We start from the raw sequence: 14,050 nt of genomic DNA, 5'->3' as shown, positions 1-14,050 counted from the left end.
TTAATAATATAATAGTAATATAATATAATATAATATAATATAATATAAATATATATATAATATAATATAATATAATTATAAGATAAATTTTCAAATAATATGTACATTGAAATAAATTAAAATTTCTTCTCATTTTGTGCTTTCTTTTTATGAAGCCACGCACATGACATGCAGTGGAAAAAAAAAAAATAAAAAGTTGTGCACAATTTACAATTTGTTCCGGCACATTTTTAAGTAATCATGTGCAAGAAATAATAAGTTGTTCTACTTCCTATCCACACAATTTACTTAAAACAAGGGAACGAATTAGTAAATCATGCTTTGTTCAGTGTGCGGGGCTCCATACTTGTCTAAAGCCTGGTTGGAAACTGACAGCACAAATTTTTAACATTGACCGTCTTCAAAATTTTAATGGTTATATTTTTATACACGGCATAAATGGGTCTCTTTGTGTGTGAAATTAATTATTTTAAGGTCCTTGTCATCAAAAAGTTTGAAAATCCCTGCATTAAACAAAAAAAAAAAAATAATTTATTATGCATTTATTGCTGCATATAAAAACCAAAAGTATATAAAGCAAAACCAAAGTATTCTAGAATTATATATATATATATATATATATATATATTATTATATATATATATATATATATATATAGAATATATATATGTCGCTATAAAATGGTTAAACAAGTAAATTTTATAAAATAGTTTAAAATTTATATTTAACTTGAATGTTATAGCACATTTTAAAAATCCCCATCTGAGCTTGAAAGTGCAGCTGTATCTTCCTGACAACACATGGATGACATGAAATACTGCATAGGTTCCTGACAGGCGATATTCTTGGAAAAAGGAGTGGATTGAAGTCTTATTCCCTGCCACGTCCGATAGCTTTAGCCCAGAGGAGACTGGCCTTATTGTTCCTCCCACACAATATCCCAAGGTGTGTCAAGTCCACTGGAAGGTTGACACAATCCTCCGGCTGTTCCATCACAATCCTGTCACTGACAGTCACATCACACTGATGACCAGTGCACGAGAGGCAGGTAATAAACTCTCTCAAACACAGTGTGTTTGCAGAGAGCTTCATTTAAACACACACTGCCTGTGGAGGAGGGCAGGTTGGAGAACAATGCTCTGCCGCATCGAGATGAGACATCTGTGCCTCTTGCTCTTTAGCGTGAGTATTCCTTCAGCGCATTCCTCCATTTCTCTAACTTCTAGCCATGGAAGCAGGGAAAATACATTGGAGGACCACAGCCTCCTCAGCACTGTTCTCAAAGGTGAGGTCACGACACACTTCTTTTGAGTAAATGTCTGGGGAATGTGCCTGGTTAGGCGTGGGAACTGGCTTTTAAAAAGTATGAGCACAGAGCTGAAGCTGAGTGCTTTCTCCCTACCGAAAGAAATAATTAAATATAGATTTGATACAATCTAATTGGCAGCCAAATCAGATTAATCACAGAACTGGGGAAATTTACTAAATGTATGTGGAATGCCTAGCCTTCTGCAGCATTCACATTCCTGACATCAAAATCACGTGGGATTGTTTCTTGCAGAGGTGTCCGGGATTAAGCAGACAGGCGGCCCCAAATTGTTTATTTATTTGTACTTATTTGTACACCTCGAAATAATGTTGTTTTATAAATTTAGGACTTTCCTTGGCTCTAATACTAGTTGAACATTGAAAAAATATGTAATAAAAAGCTATGTTTTAAAATGCATTTTTAATTACAAGGTTAGGCTTGTAATCCTATTAACATATGCATCACGTTGTTTGACATTTTATATTAAATTCAACAGTAAATGTATTTTCTTCCCTAAAACATACAATACCACATTTTCTTAATAATAATAACTTGTTACATGTGACATTTAATACGACTTAATAAATACATTTTAAATATTTTAATTAAAACAATAATTGTAATATAATTAAATTATAATTTATTAATGTAACAATTTAATTAATATTTAGTTGGCAAAGATAGCTTATAAATCAAATGCCCACCATGGTTTGAGTGTGTGTGTACTAAAGGCATCATTAAATAAAATTCAACTTAACAATTACCTAGCATTTAATCATTTACTATCATAAATGCAAACATTTATAGATGAGATATAGATATATAATATATAGATATAAATCTAACATATAATATATATAATATTACTATCTTATTATAGAACTAAAATAGTTGTAACCATCATAACAAAGAATATTTATTAAACTGTAACAATTTAATCAAACGTCTCAACGAAAATATAATTATTAACATTCTATTTTTTGTGTTACAGTTAACCATAATTTTATAGATATAGATATATCACAACACACCCACACACATCACTTATCTTTATATCATTGTTGTATTTAAATTTTATATTAAATTAAAACACTATTGCATATTTTAAATAATTTCTACAAATTTTACTCAGTTTAATGTCATTAATTCATTAATACAGAATAATTAGGAATGTGTTTACTTAAAAATTTTTTATAATTATTTATATATTTTATAAACACCATTGTGCTTGCTACTTTTGTACTATAATTCAAGCACATTCAACAGACTAGGCAAAATCATTGTATTTGGGATTTCACAGGCTCTGCACACTTTTTTCCATTTTTGCTCCAAGGACATAAAAAAATGTGATTTCAGTTAGGGAATATCGCTGAGTGTGGCGCTTGTGGAGTGAAGGAGGATAAGAGTCAGCAACCGGGGTGGAGCGTAACCTTTGATAAGAAGCAGTCAATGAAGAAAAAACAAGCAGCCAGCCATCACTTCCTGGTGCATCAATCGCCGTGAGCAAGTGTGGGCAGGCAGAATACGGCCACAAGGCACCAAAACAAGCCTTGTGTAAATGCTAGCTGTGAACAAAACCCGCTGGGAAATGTGGAACAAGACAACACGCGGCAAACATAGGACGGTGCAGGGGTCTAGTCTAAGACACATGACAATGCACATTCGATGCTAAGAACAGAAGAAGCTCCACTGTCTCTCTTGTCCTTTTATTTGTCTGTTGTCTCAGGGATGGCGCCTCTGATGTGCTGAGAGTACAATGCCTACTGGAGCCAGAACTGACTGCCTGTTCTGTCAAAGGTCCCTGTCAGCAATCCTCTTCCCTCGCAGCCTGCATGCAAGTGTAAGTTGTGAAAACGCGCTTGGTCCAGTTGCGTATCGTTTCCATCCATTCCCAACTGAGCAATGCGTGTTGCTATTCAAACTGTCAGGACCGCCTCCGACGCGGTCCCCGACTAACCGAGACTTTTCGTATCTTACAAAATAGGCTAGTGATGATTCATGCGTTCCATTTACAACAAAAAGAAACGAAATGAGACAGTACGCAATTCACTGCGGCTCAACTTCCAGGCTAGGCTAATTTCATACTGGCTAATATTTTGGAAAACCCAGAAGGAACGAAGCGACAATTGTGTCGTCAATCGAAAGGACAAGCCAAAGTTAACGCAAAATGAGCCAGTGCTTCCATCTGTTATTAATGGATCGACGTAGACACCAATTGAGCTGTAGTATTTGCATATCTCTTACTGGTAAGGATAAGACAACATTTTAAACACGATCAAGGAACTCAAACTGAGACCTCGTCTAGACAATACGATATAGTACAGTAGTGATCGCATTTCACAATCGACACAATACAACAACAACTAAAACGTCACAAATGCGACTCCGCCCCACATAGGCACAGAGTTCGAGAATAATGTGAACTTGAGAATTATGATCGACATAGCAAGGGTGATAATTGTAAGACACCAAGTGGTGTGTAACCCAATAGGTTGTGACATATTATTACAATCAAATATATGTTTTTCTATGTTGAATACACTTTTAAAATTCGATCTATTCCTGTACTGCAAGCAGAATTTTTAGCAGTCATTATTCCAGTCTTCAGTGTCAGGTGATCCTTCATAAATCATTCTAATATGCGGATTAGGTTGCCTCGCACACATTTATTATCAATGCTGACAGCTTTGAAAGCCCATTTCCACCACTGGACAGATAAAAAAAAGAAGATTTAAAAAATTATTTAACTAATATTTTAAAATAACTTGCATTTCCGAGGAAAATAAAAATGTGAGATAAAAAAGCATTCAAATAAAAAAAAATCTGAATATTTTCTCACAAAAAAACTTATATCTCTTAATTAATTCCACCAAAGATAAAAATAAAAACAGGTAAATTGTGACTTTTTATTCATATTATTATGTTTTCTCACAATTTCGAAATTCTAAACATTATTGCACTCAGACATTATTGCATCGGAGTTTATATCCTACAGTCTGAGGAAAAAAAAAGAAGTATAGAGTTGCTGAGATAAAAAGGTGCAGTTACATTTTTTATCCCATGGCGGCAAACCTTGTGCTGCTTAGTATTTTTGTGGAAAATGTGAAAATCCAGTTTCCGGATTTCTGATGAAAAAAGTAAGTTCTGTTCTATTGCAATCTTTTGTAACATTCTTGTCACTTTTATAAAATGTAATGCATACTTGCTAAATAAAAGTATTAATTCAAAAAAAAAATATCTTACTGACCCCAAACTTATGAACAGTATGTATTTTCTAAATACTAGTCTTAACATGTATGTAGTTTGCTCAAGTAAATTGATCTTGTTTTGAGATATTTTTAATGGAAAAACAAGTCAAAAACACTGATTAAGAAAAAAAATATTAAACCAGAACACAGTTACCGTGTATTTCTTGCTGCTGGTCAGCTGATCCCCGTCTCTCAGCCAGGTGACCACCGGCTTGGGGTTTCCGAAGGCAGTGCAGGTCAGAGTAATGCTGCCACCCTCCCTCGCCTCCACGTACTGAGGTGGCGTGTCCGTGAACATAGGGGGCGCTGGGACAGAAACAAAGACAGGACAAGTTGAGTCCAGATTCTTTTTATATTTAATACTCTTACATGCTCAGTCCCCATGGTGAGCGTGTGAGACGACAGCGGCTGCAGAAACAGAGGACAAGAACTACCAGTATCTCTGTAGTGTCACATTCATCCAGAACATCCATGCAACATGTCAATGCAATCTGCATAGCTTTTTTACATTTTTAAACATGATGCAGTTGCAAGGTATTCTACGTGATTGCTAGGTGGTTGTTTAGTCACCCAATGCCAAGTCTTTATGATGTGAGTCAGGCCTTTTTTTTAATGAAAGTCATTGTTTTGCCATCAATCGTCACATCTGGATGTGTAGAGCTTTGTGAATGATGATTATTCCATTTCAGCATAATTCTGCATAATCATTCTTATGTGTACCTATCTATCAAGTCATAATACAAGTCTCTAGGAGTACGCATTGCACACTTTCAGCAATGAAATCCTAACTTCCTCTGCATGTGGGTCACCATTAGCCTATAGCAGTTTTGCTTTCAACAGCGCAAACACCTGGTGAAAAACAAACAAAGCAAGCAATTAATAGCCTCTGAACATCTGTCCATCTGTGCCTACCATGAGCTTTTGCATTCTCACTGCAATCTGTTGCAGGCTAAACACAAGGGAGAAGAATATATAGCCCAAAACGTCTTGCTGAGATCAGCATCAAATCTCTAAAAATATATGTTCCCTAAGGATGAGTCACAATAGTCAACTAATCCAACCACAGACTAGTCTGCAGTTGAGGTTGACTAATTCATTAGATTTTTTTCATGCATCTTTTTTTAGTTTTGATATTTTTAGAGGCAGTGCTAATTAATGTGCTTGACAGCTTGTCAAGCGGTTTTCACAGTAAAAACCTTTTCAGAAAAGTTGTGTTTTATATGCATCGCCTTTAAAGCACCTCCACTATATTATCATATGTCATATCTCACATTATTTGAGTTATAAATAATCCAAATTCTAAAAATTCACTCCATCATGTTCTATGTTTTTGAAGCACAAAAAATGCTGTGCGCTTAGAATAAACAGAACAATACTGTCCAGTGCAGGTGTGGACACTCATATAGTTATCATTTATAGATATCGTTCTTTATGTGAATGGTTCTTAAGATATTCTTCAAAATATCTTTGTGTTCTGTAGAAGAAAAAATAAATGAGTAAATGACTAATTTTTCCATATTTTGGCTGAATTATTTCTTGCACAAGGGCACAGTGGTGATATCTGATCCACTGTGGGTTCAAACCTGCAACCTTTAAGTTACCAGCTCAGATGTTTAACCACAAGGCCTCACTATTGTGGTTTGGATTGGCGTTTAGTATCAGAAGCTAATGATCTGTGGGGATGGGCAGGATGTTCTGAGAGAGACGAGTGTCACTGATGAAGGGGGGGCTGTGTGATGACCTGAGCATCTCCACAGTGCCATTACTGTTCTCCGAGCGGGTACATCTGCCCAGCTGACACCTGCTGGGTACACGCGGGCAGGAAGAACAGCCACTGACCACATAAGATCCATACACAAGTGGATGCTAATATCGCGGCTACAGGAAACCAGGGCTGTCAAACTTTCTGCCCTTGTGAGGACAGACGCACCTGCCCAACAAAAGACGCTTTGGACAAGTGGAGCAGTCTGAATACCAATGAACACCAGTGATTATTACAAAAAAAAACCATTTTTTTAAGATAAGCGTACACAGTGTGATGGGTATTCAATTTGCATGCCAACTAGAATATGTGACATTGAATGGTGCATAGTGATGCACATTGAACAAGGGCTGACAGTGGATGATATAAACAAAACTAGGACTGCTCAAAACAAAACTAAATTGCGCAAAACAAAATTAGATTGAGCCAAAAACAAACATGACTGTTCCAAACAAAAACAGAAATGTGCAAATCACAAAAAACCATAATTGTGCAAAACAAAATTTGACTGCACAAACACTACTCGGTGCCAAAACAAAACAATATAGTGCAAAATCCAAAACTAGGCAGTGCAAAATAAAAAAGACTAAAACAAAGCTAAAATGAACAAACCAAAACTCGGTCAACACTTTAGTATCGGGAGCAATTTCTCACTGTAAACTAGTTGCTTTATGAGCATTAGCATGGCATACCATGGACTGTCAGCCCCGCTCCTGTTGTCTAAGATGTGTAAGCTGTATTACCTTAAAAAAATGCGTTTGTTTACTCAATTATTTTAAGGACATAAAGTGTCCCCAAATGTTTGGAGTATGTCTTAATCTGTAACAGGTTTTACAGTAGTCATTAAGGAAGCATCAAAACCAGGGGAGTCTGTTATGAGGCAAAAAAGTCATAGTTTAATGGTTTGTTAATAGTGAGAATTGGACCTTAAAATAAAAGTGTTGACCCAAAAACTCAACTGCGCCAAAAGTATAAAACAATTTAAAAAGCATTTAAAATGCAATCCAATTTTAATTTAGGGTAAGTGTAGCCCATTAAGCCCATGTACCCTTTAAGCTCAAAAGAGAAAAAAAAAAAATCATTATGTGTATGCCGTGGTAATCATTGTGAACTTTTTTTTACTTACCTGAGATTTTGTATGCCATACCAATCAGATTTGCCAGTGTTGAGTTAGCCCCACCCATGTGCATGCGTCTCAGGTGACATCCCACAAAGACTCCAAAAACTTTGGTGTTTCCGGGACCCTTCAGAAATAAAACACAATTCTGCAATTTTCAGCCATCGTCTTTGTTAAAATTACTTTTGATATATTTCAATAAGAGATAAATGACTTGTTTGTTTTTTTGTGTCATGAACAAATAGTAATTGACAATGATATATAATTTTGCTCAAGTTTTATTGAAATTGTGCAACAAAGCTAATCTCAAGGTCAAAACACTAGCCTTAACTGAAAGATTAGACTGCCGAAGAATTAGCATGTGAACTAGAAAACGCTAAATGTTTAGGATCATTTCACATTAATTTACAAATAAAGAAATCATAAAATTGTTTTGTAGAGCAAATATTTTAATAAAGTAACTTTTACCATACTCACTGTGGAATCCATTGTGGAACTCACTGTGGAACACTCACTGATGCTTTTACCTCTTACTAACATTTGTACGTTATCTTTTACTTCCTACTGTACATTAATTTTCCAACTATATTTAGATGACAAATGACAAAAAAAAAAAAACCTTTATCATGTTTGGCACGGCAAAAGTGTGTGCTTTGCATACTGTATTTTTTTCATATTGAATTATTATTGTTACAGGCGCTAAAACTTATTATTTTTTTTAATACTCCCTGGTAATATATGTAATGTTTTTACTTCTTTAAAATCAATTTTTTTTGAACATATATATATATTTGTGAATAAACTCATACGTGGGCCTATTTGCTTAAATGGTGCCAAAGTACCAATTAAACCCATGCCTGACTTTTGACTTTATTCATAAAATATCTTAATTTAATATTCTAAAATGTACATCAATTAATTAATACATTTTCAAATGAGAGATAAATATTGCATTTTAACTAATTATTTTTCTTACAAATATGACAAAACACCTAACTTTAGATTTTTTAGACTTAGCCTATACATTTAATATGAGTGAATCTTTCTAACTATACAAAATATAAGTTACAAGTTTGACAAGCTATTTTGGCATAAAAAGTGTTACTTATATAAGCATTATTTTCAGTCCATGAAAAAAGGGGCCTGCACCATTTTGGTGGAAAACAGAATATCAAACAATAAGAGCAAGCAAAACCCCCCTGGCGATCTCCTAAAAAACCCCCCCCCCCCCCCTCAGCAAAAGGTTTATGAGTTGATTGTTGAGTTATTTATTATTATTATTCTACAAGAAGACTTTCAAGTATCCAGATAATAAATGCACATTAAGCATTTAATTAACCAAATTACCAAGTCAGCTATTTGACAATTCCTTAGCAGGACTAATTTTTAAAGGCTGATAAGCAGTGGCTTATAAAAGTCATAAAAATGTTATATGCCATAGAAAAACTTACTGGGAGAAAGCAATATAAACGACACTTTTGATCAGAAAAGACTGCCATGGCTGCAGGTCACTCACACATCCGCAATGCAAAGCAAATGTGAGTGAATTTCAACAAGCACGCATTATGTCATTTAGATTCAAAGCTGCATGGTCTTCGCAAATCCGACCATGAGCCATTTAGCCAAAAAGGCTATTATATGCACTTTATTGTAAAACGTCCTGACGACATATAAAAAACCACAAACCATCTAACACACCGCAATCACTGATATTGAATTTCGGAAAGCACCTAAGGGCCAGGGACTGTGTGTGCATGTGAGGGGACCGTGACTGAGTGTAACCTCTGAAAAATGACTCGTGAATGCAAACGAGGGAGGGCATGGAATGGCCACTGCAGCAGTAAAGAGGAAATAGGATGCCGTGAAAAATAAACCCTCAAAGATGTTTCAGCACAAGCGGCCACCCGCACAGCTGCACAGGTGACATTTTCTCTGGCCTGAAAAAAGACGAGGCAGACACTGAAAAGCATTGTCACCCTGGGGCCAAGAAAAAACACACACATACACAAAAACACGCACCCCACATGCAATAATACCCTTTACTCGTGGGCCTCTCGCTCACTACGCTCTCCCGCCCGCCGCAGCTCTGATAGATGGAGAAACGGCTTACTGTGCACTTTCCAAATAAGTCACAGTGATATCTCTGCAAGGGGAACGGCTGTGGACCTTTAATCATGGACGCGAGGTGCCAGCAGTACTGGTACCACCTTGCTGGTGTCATTGTTTGAAGTTTGGAATATGCATGAGTCTTACCTCACAAGCATAGGTGAAATATTCAACCAATCCTGTGCTTACGTAGACAGACAGTGGCCCTGTGCTAATTTATACATCCTGCTGGATGACCACCTCAACATCTGACAGAAGCCAAATAAATATCAGGTAGCTGGCTTCATATCAACAATGAATAATCAAATCCATAACTGAACGCAGAAGAGATACAAATAAGCAAATACGTTACATCACTGCAGCAAAAATGTACTCAGTTGCCCATATATCTGACTATTACTTCACAGGATGAAAACAGCGACGTACTGCCTCTCTCCTTAACTTCTTTCAGGGTTACTGCAAACAGTACTTTTTGTTGTTTTGTTTTTTGTTATCATAGTTTAGGCAGTTCTCTTCAGGTTTATAAAATCTAACGAATGGGTAGAAAAAAAAGATCAGGTGCCAAAAATAGAGAGTAAATTATTTTTCCAGATAATATTTGCCAACATTATTATTGCTCATGTTTTCACAGTATAATGATGACGTTCTTCATAGATGAAAATATGACAGCTTACATTATTATTAAGGGAGTCACTGCAAATACTGTATCCTAGTTGCATCCAAATGTTTCAAAACTTCCACGCCTTAAAAAAATCTTGCTGAAGTTTTTTTCGGGACGTAACAGTGCCTTTTTCCAAATATAGGTCTGTACCTCTCCTCGAGTAAACGCACTCCAATCCCTACTGTGCAGTTTCAGCCAGGATGACCATGATCATTGAACTGCACCCACTTTTTATCACTTCCTCTCTGTGGGATGTTCATGGAATGGACACATAGTCTTACTTGGGGATGTGATTTTCAATTTAAATGGGACACTATAAAAGGACCAACAGAGTTGCTTATCACACAACGTACCAACGACGGCATCACTAAACGATATTCTGTACCAAACATGAGACGAGAGACAGAACGGCCAATGAATTATCTTTAATTCCTCTGCCACTGCAGCTCCATAAATGTAGGTGATGTACAGTGTAGAATCAGTATGACAGTTTAGCAGCCAAATACAAAGGCTTGTAGTATGGAATTAATCTGCTGCATCAGCACTTGATTAACGCCTACAGTGGCGTACGATACTATGTAATAAGCGCTCCGAGGGCCTTTTGGATACGACCCCAGGCAATGATTACCGAGCGTGTGAATCATCCTGATCAGTTTACATATTGTTCTTAAGGATCGTATTAAATTCATCATCTTGAATAAAATGCAAACACTCACCGTAGAGGTGATAATAATTTCCAGCGGCGCTGACCGGATGCCCCTAAATAATAGTAAGGCAAAATGTGATGTTCAAATGGAAATGAGAGGAAGGAACCATGACAGACCAAGCCTGAGCTACCCAGCAAATTTGCCTCTGTAGTTGGGCACCATAGAAAGACATCTCCATGTAGTGTAATGGAAAAATGATAAGGGCTCTAGCTGGCCTGAGTGAAATATACTCCTGTTTATTAGACAAAGGGCATGACAGATCTCAGAGCAGTGCCTTGGGTTTGGGGTTTACTTGCTAGTCTGTTTTAGCTGGGATTGGAGAGAAATTTGATCAATAATGGGTACAATAATATCTGTGTATTGCAGGATGAGCAGGCATCAGTATTTTGGTATGATTTTGCTGTTAGTAACATTTAGGAGTAACGTAACATATAGAGGTCTTATAAAGATTACAGTGGGACATGGATGTTAACGACTGACCAAAAATCTAATGATTTGCCAAACTATTGTCCTCTGTACAAGACAAGAACAAAATATTGGCTCAAACAAGGGAGATAGCAATGACAATTTTCTAATGGAAAAAAATGACCAGCAGACTCTAGACCACAAGGGAGTACAGTACATGCTGCATTTCTGTGGCAAGAGCAAGAAGGCTGTTGTTTTGTTGGGATTAACTACTACATATTAGTCACAGAAACAGAGCAGACAGTCATGAGTGGTATAAGAGTGACAGTCACTTCCTCCTCCACTTCCACAAGCTCTGATTTACTGTCTGATATAGAAAAGGAATATGGAAATCACAAGTTGAGATAGATGTGGTGTGTTCTTTCACAGTAGCAGTATGTAGTTGGGAGAGTAGTCGGCGAGGGGTCTCACCGTTGACGGTGAGGTGAACCCAGCTGCCGTTGTGAAAGGTGTCGTATTGTTGTTCCAGCATGAGGACCCCTGCACTCGTACCAGCCCTGGTCTTCCGATTGCGCACATGGTCGATCTCGCAGAGAAGCTTTGCCTGCAGACTGGCTCTACCCTGAAAGCGCACAGGAACAGAGGAGAGCTGAGATGGGAGACTGCTGCAATGGGAATCACTGCAGTGAAAAGTCACGCTCACGTTCACATTCATGCAATCACACATATCCCATCTCTCTCATTAAAATTACATGTATTCATAAACATTAGAATATGATTAGTATGAACAAATGTATGCATGCATGTGCTTGTGAATCTGACAGAAAATACAGTTATTTGTGCAAGAGCCTTTTTTTTGCATACAGAATAGGGTTTATTAATTGTTCAACTTAAACCAATTATTAAAACATCTTTTAATGACTGGATATAAGCTGAAAATGAAATAACGTCCATCAATAGTTAGACACTGAAATAAGAAGGTCAAATTTAAGGAGGTCACAAATTAGAGAACGATCTATAAATACTTGATTTTTTTCAGACGCTCAAACTTGGAAGGAATATTAGCTATAGGTGGGTACCACTGATCCACTAACATGTTTTGACAAAATAAACCAGGCATTTTCAGACAAAAACCTTATTTTGTGGAAAAACTCAGTGATCAAAAATCTAGAGAAACAGTAACCACTGTAGCGTGAACGAAGATTACAAATAAAAGTTGCAGAGTTTTAGTTAAACTGTCAAAAATTTGTAGGAAGTGTAGAGGCCCCGCTTCGAATGACTTCAGCACTATCTGCTGGCCGCAGGACAATCACTATTTTCTCACCACTGTGGCTTGGTGTGATCTTGGTCCACTATATTTCCTCGTCCCTTCCCATAATTCGGTAACTGTATGGGGCTTCTTAGCGCATATCTTGTCAACCAAGAGGACTCTCAAAGGTCCTTAGCAAAGGTGAGCCTAGCCATTTTGAGTCTTTTCTGCTGATGAGAGCTGGTGCACTGCAGAGTGCGCTTTCAGTCGACTTGCTTTTAAACGTGCCGAAGACAGATGCCATACCTGTTCATTGCTGAACTGGCAAACAATTCCATCGCAGTGTTGAACCGATTCTCCAAGTGAGTTTTCCAACATTATCCTGTCAACTTCTGTATTTGTCTACGTGGACACAACCAGCCTTTTGGGAGTGCCGGAATTAGTGGCATTGTAATTGCGTCAGCAATATAATTTTATGGAAAGATTCTTAAAACAAATCCACCTTCTATCCGGTTGAGGATAAGTTCAAATAGGACTAAGCAGTGACCTTGAAATTTAGGAAATTGTAGGTTGTTCTCTAATTTTGATCTCTACTGTAGGTAAGACCCAAAAACTTTCAATTAAACAACAAAACACCTCATTTATTAAACCATGAAGAGAATTTCAGTGTAAATTGTACATAATACCGTTCTTGCATAAACTATCACATTCAGTTAGAAGAGTGACAACTTTTAAGTAAAAATGGCTTTAATAAACATCTTAAACACAGAAAATTCATTCTTGGCGTTGCAATGACAAAAGGCTCACTGCAATGTGTCAACACATGTTACTAATGTGAAGTATGTTGCATCAAAAAGAAAGGATCTTGGAGCATGGACCAGACAGCGGCACCAGTTAATGACAATCGTGGACAAATGCTACTGATGATAATAAATAAGATAGATGAATTTCAGGGTCTATAGTTTAATCTGCCTTGTTAAAATGATTCTTACTCTCGCTGTCACTGCATACTGGCACTCCTGCTGAAAACAGGAAAATTTATGTAATTTCCTTAGCTGTCTGGTAAACTATGGTCGGTAGCGATTATTATTATGGTTCATCTCCATTCGAAATAAAGCCCTAGTATTGCCATTATGATTACAGTTAATCACTCTCCAGCTTACACTCAACAAAACAAAAACGCTGAAGAAATGTACAATTAGTAACTCCATGAATTGTTACATATGCTATTGTAGCTTTAAAGTCTCTGAGGGACCAAACCTATGTTAATAATTAAATAAAATTATTTTAATATTTATTTTATTCTGCATTAATTAAGTATCTCACCTCTACTTATTTCCTTACAATGGCGTTTTAGTGCCACGTTAAAAAAAAACATTTAACAAGTCTACGATTAAGAGATTGAAGTCGTAAATATTTTGAGAATAAAGTCGAAATTACGAGCAATAAAGTTTGAAATATTCGAGAATTAAAGTCTGAAAGGTTT

The 14,050-nt window shown here is 36.6% G+C and overlaps 1 pseudogene; it reads right to left on the bottom strand.

Annotated features, from left to right (window-relative positions):
* Positions 1–12,030, bottom strand: part of LOC109103890 — a 42,392-nt pseudogene extending 30,362 nt beyond the window's left edge.
* Positions 12,031–14,050: the final 2,020 nt, after the last annotated feature.

This window comes from Cyprinus carpio, unplaced genomic scaffold (genome assembly GCF_018340385.1).
Source record: "Cyprinus carpio isolate SPL01 unplaced genomic scaffold, ASM1834038v1 S000006701, whole genome shotgun sequence".
NCBI classification, from domain to species: Eukaryota; Metazoa; Chordata; class Actinopteri; order Cypriniformes; family Cyprinidae; genus Cyprinus; species Cyprinus carpio.
Note: the sequence above shows the minus strand (reverse complement) of the source record. Positions and strands in the feature narration are given on the sequence as shown.